Genomic DNA, 13,955 nt, shown 5'->3' with positions numbered 1-13,955 from the left:
CAAAAAATGGCTCTCGTTTCCAAATTTATCACCCTTGGACTTTTTTTAGGATGAGAAAGTGAATGTGCCCTAGAGAAATTTAGGTGGAAATGAACTATATTAAAATCAAGAATCAAATTGTACTGCATTTTCAGGCTCTGTTTATCTTGTTAAAGAGGAAGGGGAGTCAAAGAAATGAAAAAGGAGATGTTTAAAAATCCCCACTTTAGTCACACAGTAAATTAATTTCTTCCTGAAAGGGCTTATGTACCCCCTTGTCAAAATTTTCTACTTTGAGAATGATGCTTCGTTGTTTGGAAAGGCTGATTCTGCATTTCTCTTGTTTTGTGATCTTAAATTACAAATACTAAGAATAAGATTAGGTCTGTAGTTCTTTGCCATGTATTTAACATGGAAGAAAACTATAAAGTATAGATATCTGATAATGAAAATGGTTGTCTTCTGAGGCCCAAAACAATGTCCATTATATCTTTGTTTTTTTCATGATATCTTGATCAAGCCCTTAAAAAGTTGAAGGTACTCAATAAGTCCTATTCACTTGGGTTGGATGATGATGGAGGTGTCAGCCTTTGGTTCTTCCCCCACAGGGAGTTTCTTCATATAATTCCTCTTTTCCACTTATATTTAGGGGGATTGGCTTGGCAGTGGGACTTGCCATCTCATTTCACTTTCTCAACCCTCAGCAGATACCACTCCAGAAGTAGGAGTCCATTTTGGCTGATGTGACAGAGTCCCCAGGGATGATTCTGTGCTCTGGAGCCTCATAAAATGTGATGGTTACAACTCTAGAATGGAATATTTTGGAGGATGGGAACACTGTACAGCTCTTTATAGGGGACAGTGTGTCTACCTTTTTTTGTGCTTTTATTTATTTATGCTGTTAATAATCAGTTGTAATCAGACATCAGCTGAATAACTGGCCAGTACTGCCTGTTCACTAAAAGCCATGTAATAATAGTATTCTTTGTGTTAAGAACACTTAAAATTGCCAGGTCACTTGGGAAACACAATGATAAAATTGAAGGTGCAGGAACAACTCAAGTGGTAGCTCTACATTTCCTTGCATCACTTGCAACATGCAACATATTCCAGAATTTGGGAGTCTAGGTGCAGTGTATTTGAACTTGAGTGGTTTTGTTGAAAAAATAACCATAATTATTATTCTTACCATTTGAATGCTGAAATTGAAAAATATCCCTGCTGGGTTCCAGGGCTTGCATTTGGAAGTGCAATTTTACCCCCTTTGTGCTGCTAATGGACCTTGAAATTAAGCTGAGCCTCTGCTGCTTCCTTATTTGTATACCCACATTATCAGTTGTGTTGAAGTAGCACCTGAGTTACCCCAACTCTGAGCCCAGGCACTGGCTCCACAGGTGGCTTTCCCAGGGGTGGGTATTGGCTGGTCAGCAGGGCCCCATCTGCTGTTGAGCAGCAGGATAGAGGTGAGATGGCAGAGTGCTTTCCTATTTATTTGAGCAAGAAACAAATTACCACTCACTTTCTCCTTCTTCCTTTGTGAGGGCAGTGGTACATATTTGGATATTTGTCTGAAACTGTTCTCTTGGTATCTTCACAGAGCAGTGACTGTCATTGGTGGTATGGCTTTCACTATGTGTTGTGAAGGGCTTTTTTGTTTTATGTTTAAAAGGAGAAAAAGGAGGAGAAGAAGAAGGAGACTCCAGCTGAGCAGAAGTGATACTGACCTTTGGGGCTGTGTGTAGAGAGCAGTGGGTCTCAACCAGGGTGACTTTGTCCCTAGGGGACATTTGGCAACGTCTGGAGACGTTGCTGGTTTTCGCCTCTGGGAAGGTACTATTGGCATCCGGTGGGTAGAGGCCAGGGATGCTGCTAAACACCCTGCAATGGACGGGAGAGCCCCACACAACTGAGAATTATCCAGTCCAAAATGGTAATCCTACCGTGGTTGCATACCCTGATCTACAAGGTGCTGGAATCCGATCCCAACAAGAGTTCCTGCTTTTGGCCCATGCAGAGAGGTGCCTGAGACTTAGAAGTTTCCTGATTTACCAGCTGAGACCAAAAGTCTCCTCCTTTCTCCCTAACAAAGCCATTTACAAGCTACTTCCCCCAACCTTACCCCTTGTAGCTTTTCAACTAGTCTTCAAGATCTCTAAGGAAAGAGAGTTTATAAACTCCAAGGACTATTTTGGGATCTTGAACTCAAGCAACTCCTTCCTTGGATCCAAACCAGTAAATTTTGGCAATCTGCATTTTGCTCCTGCTTATATAGAAGACAATTACTTCTTTTTATGAAAGAGCCGCTAATTCAGAATAACAATGGCAAAGCAGTCTGAGAGTGGAATTAAATTGCAGAATATGTTAGAAGAAACTCCATTTTGTTAATTTTAAGCAGAATATATAATTATCAAGATACGAGAGAGTAAATTAAATAAGCTAAGGAAAACAAGGCCCCAAAGATGTACTTTACAGCATAAAATATCCTACATGGAGTAGTTGTGGCAACACAGAGGGAGAAAGATCAGGAAGGTAGGATGGGGATTTGAGAAGATTATTAAATTTAAATCTGAAGATTACATTTGTGTTTCTGTAGACAACAGAAGCTGTTGGAAGGATTAAAGGGAGAGGATAACTAGAAGAGGTCTATATTATCAGGAAATAATTAATGGCCAAGTGAAAGTGGGACCCAAACAGAAGTCAGGTGAGGGAGAGTTCACTTGACTCAGGTAGGAGGAGAAGGCCTGAAACTAGAGATGTGCCTGAGGCCCAGAGAGAAGGTAGGATTTGTAACGCTGTCCAGGGTGGAACCAACACAATGGGACGTGGGTGGACTGTGGAAGAAAGCTGAGAAGGGCCACCAACGATGATTCCCTGGGATGGGGCTGGAAGGGTGGTGGCCATGCTTTTTTGAGAAGCAACCCAACAGAGACAGGATTTTGTGTGTATTCCTGGTATAAAGTATTTTACCATTTGTTTAGGAGTATTGATTCAAAGGCAGTTGGAACTTTGGTTCTGGTCTTCAGGAGATTAAGGGCAATGAGAGTCAGTATCTTTAGAGCCTGATTCCTGGTTCAAATCCGGGCTCCACCTCTTCATAGCTGTGTGACCTGGGACAAGTTTCTTAACCTTTCTGTGGCTGAGGTTTCTCTTCTATAATATGCAGGAGATAGTCATGGTGCCCATTTCAGGGGGTTGTTATGAGGATTAAGGGAGATGTGTAAGTACTTACTGGAACCACACCTGGCACACAGTTGGCACTGTATAGGCATATGTCAATAACAATTTAAAAGTGGCACATTTGGGCTAATGGCAGAAGGATAGAACATGGTAAGGGCTAGTTACCAGGATATTGCCACTGATAGGGAATTTAATAATTAATATTTGTGAAGTGCTTTATAAATTAGAAAATATGTTTGTATATATTATTTACTTAGAGCACTTTAAACTTGAGTCAGTTCCCAAACTGACCTTTTTGCTCTTTCATTATACTTAAGAGGCTTATCAGGAAATCCCTGTATCTCTCAGTGCTCCATTGATTGCAAAAGGGAACAGAAAAGCCTAGATTAAATTAGCTTAAACAAAAAGGGAGTTTGGTGCTTATGTAATTGGTAAGTTCAGAGGATGATACTGGCCTCAGTATTGCTGGATTCAGACTTTGAAACTGCCTACAGGAGCCTCAGCTGTGCTGTCTTCTGTGATAGCTTTGTTCTCAGGCTGTCTTCAGGGGGTGGGGCCCAGAGGGTGCCAGGAGGCTTCAGGTTTTAGTTGTCCATCCAGTGGAAAGACTGCTGCTTTCCCAGGAGTCCTGGCAGCACTCTTAGGAGGACTTTGACTGGCTTGGCTCTGGGTGTCTGCCTACCCATGAGCCACTCCCAGGGCCCATGGTTGTGTGCCTTGGGGGTCATCTCTGTTCTTTGCCCTCAGATTCCCAAAGGCATGGGCAGTGTCTTACACTTTTCTTTTAATCTAACAGTAGCTGGGAAACTTCTAGTGTTTCAAATAAGTGTCTAGCTGAACATATTCCTCATGGACCTGAGCCCACACCAGCTCAGCCACTCTGTCCTGGAGCTTTCGTGATGGCCAAAGTGGGCAGGACTTTAGTCCAGAGAGTGTTTCTGCCATTTGCCTCTTTGGGGATTCTTGAAAACATCTGGAAAGCTGGCTGCTATATTATCACAAGAGGAAATGATCTTTCTTTGCCCAGCTCTCTAAAAACTAAGATTCCATGGAAAGATAATTTATGTGGAGTGAGTGTAGCTAGGTGTTTGAGTGTATACTTCATATGTACGAGGTCCTGGGTTCAATCCCTGGTACCTTCCAAAAAAAAAGATTTATTTTTTATTTCTTGGTGTTTAATTATGAAAATGTAAGTAGAATAGAAGAGAAAACCTAGTCACTACACTACATTAAAGGCTGCTCTGATGGATTAGTTCTTGCAGAAAAGGGAAAGTGACCAGCAGTCTTAACACCTTCGGGCTAATTATTGACCCATCAAGAAATCTATGGCTGTTTTCATTTCAAAAAGTGAGAATATGTGTCTCTATGAGGCATTTGAGGGGAAAACTAGGAAGATGAGGGGTCCTCGATAAGGTTCACTGAGGACTGGCCTTGGGAACTTGGGCATGCTTTACCATTGATTATGAAAATGACTCTGCGCAGTGTTATTCTTTGAATCTGAGATAAGACATACTGAAATTAGACTTGTTTGTTTTAATCAGAAGGTGACAGATTCCACTTGCTCTAATTTGGCTTAATGAGGTATGTGTATACAGTTGTGATATCAGCTTACATATGGTATTGATTCAGTAGACATTCCACAGTTAAAATGTAGCATATGTTTTTTCTCAGATATTCCCTTGTCTTTGCCACTGCCTCTCTACCTGTTTTCATGGGAACATATATCAATAGACTTGTTCTGGAGCCTGAGATTTAAAAATTCAGGAAAGTTTCAGAATTAAACTTGTTTTGCTATGGAGAGGGGATAGGGGATATATCCGACTGTTGGTTTTTTGGGGGAAAAAATTTTAGGTTTGGTGGTGGTTTGAGGGATTTTTTAAAAACTGTGCTTTTGATTTTGCGTATCCACAGCTTCTAAAATTAGACGGTCTAAATGAAAATAGAGTGCCAGTATTTGTTTTTATTTTTTTCTCTTCTCATTTATATCTCAGAAAAAGAAGAGAGAAAGCATATGTGGTAAAGGTCTGAAATTCCTTGCTGATATTAAAAATTAAGAAGAGACCTTGTTAGAGAGCAGGTTTCCAATTAGGTATGTGATTGAGGGGGCTGGCATGCCCCACAGCTGGGGACAGTGGAGAGAATCTTCACTGGAGAGTCTCCTCTCTCTCCTCTTTTTGCCCTTGGATGTTCAGCTGAGGCACACATGTGCCCTCACAGCCCTCCAGTCCATTGGTGTCAGCCTGGAGACCTGAGCCAGTGGAGAGGCTGCATGGCTCAGGTTGACAGAGTGCTTGAAGCGTTATTTTTCTTTGCCTTGACAGGGTCAGACAGCTGCAGTATTAGCTAGTCTTTCTCTTTGGTGTTGGTGAGATTCTCAAGTCAACGTTTATGTTGGAGAGACTTTCCTTCCCTTGGTGCAGCTTGAGATGGGCTCTTGCAATGCAGTTTAATTGTGGGACAGCCACAGATGAGCTGCCAGCGAAGGGCATGGAGTAATGCTTCCCTGCATTGAGGGGCTTGACTGTCCGGCAGCCATGGAATGGTGTTCAGACACAGGCCCTGGGGCCCGACCACGTGAGTACAAATCCCACCTCTTCTACCTCCTGGCCGAGTGACCACAGGCAAGAGCAAACCAAATCAGTTTCCTCATCTCTAAAATGAGGAAATTGGTAGTAGCTGTGCTGGATGACTGTTGTGAGAATGATGAGTTACTATATATGAGATGCTCAGATGCATTTTGACCATTTCTTGTATCCCTTTATCCTAGGCCATGAGCTTCATAAGAACCCAGACTTGAGGCAAAGAGCCAAGCATGTAGCAGAAGGTCATTGCTCTTTGAGTGTAGAAGCTACCCAGTTCTAAAGCTGTGTTTTATAAAGAAAACTGGACTTGGGAAAAGAACTTTACCGAAGTTGCTTGGTCTTTGGTATCAGGTCTTGAGCAGGGCTTCCTGCTTTCTTACTTTTGCACAGTTGGATGTTTACTTACTGTCTCTGAGCCTCAGCTTTTTTCTCTGTGTATAGAGGCAGTGATGCCACTACCCCATGCTCTCATGAGGATGCCATGAGCTCACATGTGTTGAGATCCCTCCATGGCATCCTACCTCCCTTATCTTCTCACTCTCCCCTTTGTGGTTGATTCCTTGTTGGAAGGGTAGGGTCACAACCAACTCTGACTGGCGCCACCAGGCCTATATCAGACAGAAGAAATGTACTCAGAAACCAGAGCTCCTGCTGGGATGGGCTTATGGTCTGGCAGAGGAGCAGAGGTTGGCTGTGCTTGCGAGACCTTTCATGATCCTACTTCCTGAGCACCAACGGCCTTTGCCTGGTTTCTTAGCTTTGAGAATAACCTTCAAACTGGCCATTCTGGATAGGGATAGAACTGACCTATAGGATTTGGCACCGAGGAATTTCCCCTGGCCCATGGTGAAGTTGTAGGACCCCATATTGCCTGTCAAGCAGCCGTAGGCAGACCTGGAACCCGGCCTGACCCCCTCATGTACCTTCCCTCTCCCTAAAAGGGAGGGGAATTCCTGTGCTGAGGTATTCAGCTCTTAAGGGAAGACAACCATTAAACTGTCTAAACTTTATGCTAATGGAACTTTCCCAATAATTGCTTTCATTAAGCTTGGTTAACAGGAGCAGTGCAAGTTACAGTAAGATTAGCAGAAGAGCAGAGTAAATATTTAAGACTTTATTTCAGGGTGCAGCTGGGTTGGGGCAAAGAGAAGATTCATAAAAGCTGTACCTGGTGGTATCTGACATGTGAACACAGCAAACCACTTGGCTGAAGTTCAGCAGTTTTCTCTTGAGCAGTTAGTTCTCTGAATCCTATCTCTGGGAGGCAGGTGGTGTCTTACAGGGACAGGCGTGAGCTCTGTTCTGGCCTCTCTCAGGCATTAGTAACATGGTGATAAAGATAACTGCCTTCCCTGCCCCTCCTACCCCCCCCCCCCCCCCCAGGAATGCCCTGAGGATTAAATGGGTGTCTGGTGGCCCAGGGCCAGTCTAGTGCGGGGATGGTTCTTCCCCAAGGGCAGAGGGCCATGGGTAGCAGCTGAGCTGGCCAGGAGCTGAGAAGCTGGGTGTGTGCCTGTGGCCAGGCCCCAGACCTGGTCATGCTAACCAACCCTCCAAAGGGCTCGGGGATTCATTTAGCTGTGGTTTTCCTGCCTCTGGGCTACCAGTGACCCAAAGCAGCCATAATCTCTACCTTTGAGTTTATTTGTCTAAGTGAATAACAGGGTAGTGTTTTCAAAAGGAAGGACTTCAAAAGCAGAAGTTGTCTCCCATATTATAGAGGGCTAACAATTTTACTGCTGAAAATTTGGAAATTACAGCTAAGCAAGAAGACGGAAATACAAAGCAGCTGTTGCTCTACCACCCGGAGATTTATAGATTTGGTTCATTCTGAAGAGATACGATAAGCGCTTGCTCTATGCCAGGCACTTTCTAGGAACTGGTAGGAGATGGAATGATAGGGAAAAGAAAGTCAGTCTGTTTCCTCACGGGGGTAATGCTACAGCAGTGAAGGGAGAAAATAAATAACACACGTTATGTCAGGTGGTGATAAATGCTGTGCAGAACAAGGTAGCAGGGTGAGGAGATGGCAGGGGAAAGGGGTGCTGAGTCAGGTTGGGCCGGTTGTCAGGGAAAGCCTTTCTGAAAAGGAGACCCTGAGCAGAGACTCAGATGAAGGGGGAAGGGAGCCTTGCGGCTCTCTGGGGAAAGAAGAGCTGGTATAACTACCCCAGAGTAGATTCTTCCTGGGTGTGTTCAAGAAATACCCTTGATGCCCCCTCTCCTATCTTAATTTTTTTTTTATTGTAGATATATATGTGTATGTGTGTATGTGTAAACATGGTTTGCCATTTTACTATTTTAGGTGTATAATTCAATGACATTAATTTCCACAGTATTGTACTACTATCAACCAACATCTGTTACCAAAACTTTTTCACCACCCAAAAAGAAACTCTCATTAAATATTAACTGCCCACTCCCCTTCTCCCCCACCTCTGGTGATACATACTCTGCTTTCTGACTCTATAAATTTGCCTATTCCAAATATGTCTTATAAGCAGAATCACGCAATGTTTATCCTTTTGCGTCTGCCTTATTTTACTCAGCATAATATTGTGAAGGTTTTTCCATGTTGTAGCATGTACCAGAACTTCATTTCATTTTAGTGCTGAATAATATTCCATTTTGTGTATATGTATCACATTTTGTCTATCTGTTCATTTGTCAGTGGACACTTGGGTTGTTTCTGCCTTTTGGCTATTGTGAACCCTCATGCCCTTTAAATCCTACAAACAGAAGTTGACACATTAAATCTAAAACCAAACCCCTCCAAATTTAAAAGAGAAAATTTATTACTAAATGATATCACCTGGGATTTATGCTTCTCCTGGACTCAAACTGGGCATTTCAGGGGGTGTTCCAGAAGCCATGACAAGGTGTTGATATGTACCCAGTGGTTCAGCACATGATGGTACCTAAGAGCATGCAGTAGTTAAGAATATAGACTCCATGCTGAGGATTTGAATCTGAAGCCCACCAGCTGTGTGACTTTGGCCTGGTCACTATGGTCGAGCCTCAGTTCCCTCAGCCATGCAGTGGCATGGTGAGGATTATCTGAGAAAAGGCATGTGAAGATTGGCACTGCCTTTGTTCCATAGGCTTTTTAAGCCAAAGCTAATGAACTTAAAAAAGTGTATTGGAGGTATCAAAGTGGGGCAAGTTCTATTCATTTGCCAAAGAATAAACTAAATATAATCCAGTCCTTGACAGAAGGACCACAGATTTTGGGTGGGATTTGGGCTGGGCATCTGGTCATGAAGTGAGTGAAGACGTTGTTGGCAGTCACCTTCCTGTTTATATTTGCCTGTCTCTATTCAGAGTTAATACCATCATTGAGGAATAAAGCGATTGTGCTTTACGATAACTCTTCTCAGGTTTTGGGATGTGGGCATGTGACTATGAGTCTTCAGAAGGTCACCTTGAATTCATCACTGGCCCTAAGTGATATGTGTGAGGCTTCACCTAAGCTGGCTCTTTGCTTTAAGCTTAACACTTCATGAAAACTCTACTGTTTCAGTCACCAACTCTACTCCCTTTGGTTTAAGACAAGCTCTTGGATACAATTCTACAAGAATCCGTTCTACAGCATCCCCAACAGATGGCATCCAGGCTCTCCCTCCGTTCTTAGCCTCCAGAGGGAAGGATCCCCTGTGTTTCCCTGGCCTGTGGGTTCTCTGTGCCATGCCAGGGGTACAAAGACATGGGCCTCACTATAGTAAGGCCTCTGAGAAATATGTGTCTGGCTAGAGATGTGACTGACTGGCATTCAGAAGATTTCAGAGTATAGCCCAGCCACAGGTTGAGGAACTCCAGGCTGTTACTGTGAGCTGTGGGGAAGGTATGTGGCACCTGGGTTCCAGGCCCACTGCTTTCATGACTGGCTGTGATGTCCTTGGCTCATAACTCAGTCTTTCTGTTTTTACTTCTATAGCCAGAGAGTCATGGACTTATAGAAGTGGAAGAGACTTAGGTGCTCTATCCTTTCCCCCAAATTAAGGGACTGACTACAATTTTCCAAACTCCTTGCTGAACGGTCCTTCAGCTTAATTGGTACTTAGCTGCCAGGTTACTCTTCAATGGGCTTCATTTACTTCATAGTCTATATTAGGTTGGCAAAATATGGCTGTGGGCCATATTTGGCCCACTACCTGTTTTTGTAAATAAAGTTTTATTTGAGCATGGCCGTGCCCATAGGCTACTTATTGTCTGTAGCTGCTTTGGTGGTACAGCTGCAGAATTGAGTAATTTTACAGAGACCATATGGCATACAAAGCTGAAAATATTTACTGTCTTGGTCTTTACAGAAAAAGTTTGTGGGCGCCTGATCTTAAATGAATGGTACTCTCAGGAGTGCAGTGTATAGCCCATGCCCTCATGTGCTATGGTAGGTAGGGCTCAAGCACTGTGAAAAATTGCCGTCTTTGGTTTGGATCAGTTCCAGTCCAGTACTTTCACTTCACTATCTTGGCTTAGCCTTTGAGAGCAACTTTTTTTTTTTTTTTAACAAATCAATTTTATTGATATATATTAATAAAGTATAAATCCATCCAAACTGTATGATCAATGGTATTTGATATGTTCACATAGGTATGCATTCATCACTTCATTATTAGAGCATTTTCACTATTTCAAGCATAATAATAAACAGACCCAAAAAACCCTTATCACCTCTCAGTCTCTCTGTGATTCCCCTGCCATACATAGCTGCTATTCTATGTTTATGCTTTAGTTTATTTGTTTATTTGTACTTATAGTTTGTAAAAGCAGTCTTACATATGCAATATCACCCATATTTGTATTTCCCATGAGGTTTCACTGTGTTATACAGTCCCGTGTTACATTTTTTAGCTTTTCTTCTGGTAATATACATGATCTTAGGCTTTCCCTTTCAACCACTGTCATCCTATGTAATAGGAGAGAAACTCTTACTCTTTGGAGACTTGTGTCAGTTTCTATAAAATATTCCTTTTCAGGAAGCATATCCTCAGGTCTGTCACCAGTCCACTCCTGCAGCAGTACCCAGGAGTGTCTCTAGAGACCCTCCTCATCATGTTCCAGTGTATCAAGATTCTCTTTATGGGGGTGGGGCTCTAGAACTGTATTCATTCCTCCAGAAAATGTCTGACCAGTACAGAGCTCATGGGCTAAGGGACTTTACTCTCATGTCCAGGCTCCCTTAAGGTAGCCTGAATACAGGGCAGCTGCATCTTATATCAGTTCCTATTCAGTGGCAGTTTACTAATTCTTCTAGTCTCTTCTGTATGGATTGTTGTTGAACCAAATCATCTCCTGATCTCCACTCCCCTTTTACTTCTTTGCACTTGATACTTTATATCTGAGTATGGGATTTTACCTTAATCCCTATTAAATATTATTTTGCTTATTTTCTGAATATTTCAGTAGTGCATTATGATTCTTCATTTAAAGTATTGTTTTCTTCTGAACTATGTTCTCTCTCCTGTGTGGGTCATCAGTATTTCATTCTGGCCGTCAATAAATAGGTTAAAGAGAAGGGGCATAGTGGTCTTGCACTGGAGACCAACTTCCAAGTTGACATGGATCCATTGATCTACATTATTTCAGTATAATGCTCAACCAGCTACAGATCGAACGAGTCAGCCTGTCAATTTCCTGTCTTATCCAGAGAACTAAAGTCAAGTTGCCTTGTCAGAGGACAACTTTTCTACCATCTCCTGGTCTATTAACCCTATAAAAAAGGAGAGGGGATAATTTCAGATAATGTTAGCTTAGTTAGTACTCTACATACTCAAATCATATTTTAACAAATCTATTCTAGAATTTTGCCAGTAATGGGCAAGAAGCTTATTATTACCTTTCATTATCTTATCTTCTCTACCACATTTATATGTGGAGGAAACATTTACCCATTTCTAGTCCTCTAAATCCTGTCTCTTTTTAACAGTTTTTTAGGGCTTCTATAACAGAGTACCACCTACTAGATGGTTTAAAACAACAGAAATTATCTCTTATAGTCCTGGAGGCTGGAAGTCGTAAATCAAGGTGTTGGAAGGGCCATGCTTCCATCCCTCAAGTGTGAAGGGAAGAACCTGTTCCTTGCCTTTCTCCCGGTTTCTGGTGGTGGCTGGCAATCCTTGGCTTATGAAATGTCCATGTCTGCTTCACTTATCACATGGCCTTCTCCCTGTCTGTATCTCTCTGCCTTTCTAATAAGGATACCAATTATATTGGATTAGGGGGGCCAGTTTACTCCAGCTGACCTCATTTGAACTTAACTAATTCCATCTGAAATGACTATTGCCAAACAAGGTCACATTTTGAAGTACTGGGGGTTAAAACTTGAACATGTTTTTTGGGGGAGGGAGGATGACACAATTCAACCCATAACACTTAGTAATGGTGCAAAGCTTCCCTGTCCAGCTTACTTCTTGTACTTTACCATCGTGATTTTGGCAAGGAGAAAACAAAAGTAGAGTCATTGAAAGCACTATTAAAAATGTTAAACACACTGTAGGAAATTACAGTGGATATAATCACTTAGCCATGCCCTGCATGTGGATATAACATACTGACCTTGATAAATGCCAGCCTAACTGATAATGCTCTGATTAATTTACTTTCCAGCAATACAGCTTTTTGTTATTTCAGTTCACTGCTGCATGGCTTTTGTAGCTCTTGAACCTTCATCTGTTATTTGTAAAAAGCAAAACAAAAAAACCAGTCCCACTAAAGAAGGAAGTCGTAAAAATGTGACACTTGAGGTAGGCTGGTTAGTGCTTTAAATGCATATGATGTTAGCTCATCAACCTTAGGACCTCTCTCTCCTTTCACTCTTCCTCTGACCTTGCATGTGTGGCACATAGTTGAGTCTGTATGAATGAGCCAATGAATGAGTGAGTACAGTTTCTATGAGTGAATGTGGCTAAGCATATTAGATTAGTGGGTGTGTATAAAATTACAAAAGAAATAGCCACTGTTTATTAAGGGATTACTATGTCCCAGGCACAAATAATTGACACTTTATTAGTTCTGTCCTCAGAGCAAACCTGTAAAACAATTGTCCCAATTTAATAGCTAAAGAGTAATAGAGTAGGAGATACTGTATAATTTGCTGAAGATGGTGGAAGCTGCATCCAGGAGCAACAAGTAGGTTGCACTCTAAAATCCACCTTCAAAGATGCTGCCTACAGCCCAGGTAACAAAACTTCACTGACCGTCATGCTGAAAAGTCACACATAAGATATTTTGCAAGATGGGAACAGTATAAGTCTTAAGGATGGAAGATAATTTAAGAAACAAGAACTTTTTCTGACAAGACTGTAAATATTTCAGGTGCCAGTCATACACTATTTTTGAGTTTTGATTTTTTGGTGTTCATTTTTCCAGTGTGCCCTGATTGCCCTTTAATTTTTGTCCTACCCATTAAATATTTCAAATGAGGTCATATTTTCTAGAGAAATACCCAGCCTTGTTTTCCAATTTTTTTTTTCAGCCTTAAAAATAAAAACACTTTTTAATTGCTTTGAAAAGTACTACAGATTCATTGTTGAAACTTTGGAAAATATAGAGAAGAACAAATAAAAAATAAAATGATCTCTAGTGCTATTATATAAAGTAGCATGACTATTAACGTATGTATTTCCATCTAGTCTTTTCACTATGCTTGTTTTGCATAAAAATGGCCATTGTATTCTTTGATATTTTTAAGGGAGCATTCTCCCGGGTCTTTATTATTCTTTAAAAGCTTACTTTTTAATAACTACATATTTTACATATTTAATAACTTCATAACTAGATCCCTATTCCTTTTTTTTTCCCCCTATGATAAAGATCATTGCAGTGGCATGAACATTAATCTTTGCGTCTCTGGTTATTCTCTTGAGAGAGTTTCTTAGATGTCTAATGGCTAAGGTCAAAGGGCATGGTATTTTCTAAGTTTGATTTTTGTTTTTATCAAATCAAAACAGGTGCATAATTTAAAAGGCAAAATAATAAAAGGCTTGTAACAAAAATTATACTCTGCTGCCCCCTTCTCCATTCCTCCCTACTTGTATTCTGCACATTCAGTTGCTTTCAGCTCTTGTTAGTTGTTTCTTCCAACATTTATCTTCATACTTCTCAGGAGTGTTTATGCTGCTATTCTCTAGCTTGCAATTTTCGACAATATTTACGAATTTTCTCTTAGGGAAGTTGGGATTTTTCTCTCCTTGACACAACATACCACCTTTCCCAGCA

The 13,955-nt window shown here is 41.5% G+C and overlaps 1 protein-coding gene across 5 annotated transcripts in view; it reads left to right on the top strand.

The window, feature by feature from the left end:
- The window catches only part of MGAT5 (alpha-1,6-mannosylglycoprotein 6-beta-N-acetylglucosaminyltransferase), a 377,154-nt gene that overhangs the window by 165,942 nt on the left and 197,257 nt on the right, over positions 1–13,955 (top strand). The gene's annotated exons all lie outside the window — the stretch shown is intronic.

Source organism: Dasypus novemcinctus, chromosome 7 (assembly GCF_030445035.2).
Source record: "Dasypus novemcinctus isolate mDasNov1 chromosome 7, mDasNov1.1.hap2, whole genome shotgun sequence".
In the NCBI taxonomy this organism is placed as follows: Eukaryota; Metazoa; Chordata; class Mammalia; order Cingulata; family Dasypodidae; genus Dasypus; species Dasypus novemcinctus.
This window is presented reverse-complemented; position numbering and strand designations above follow the sequence as displayed.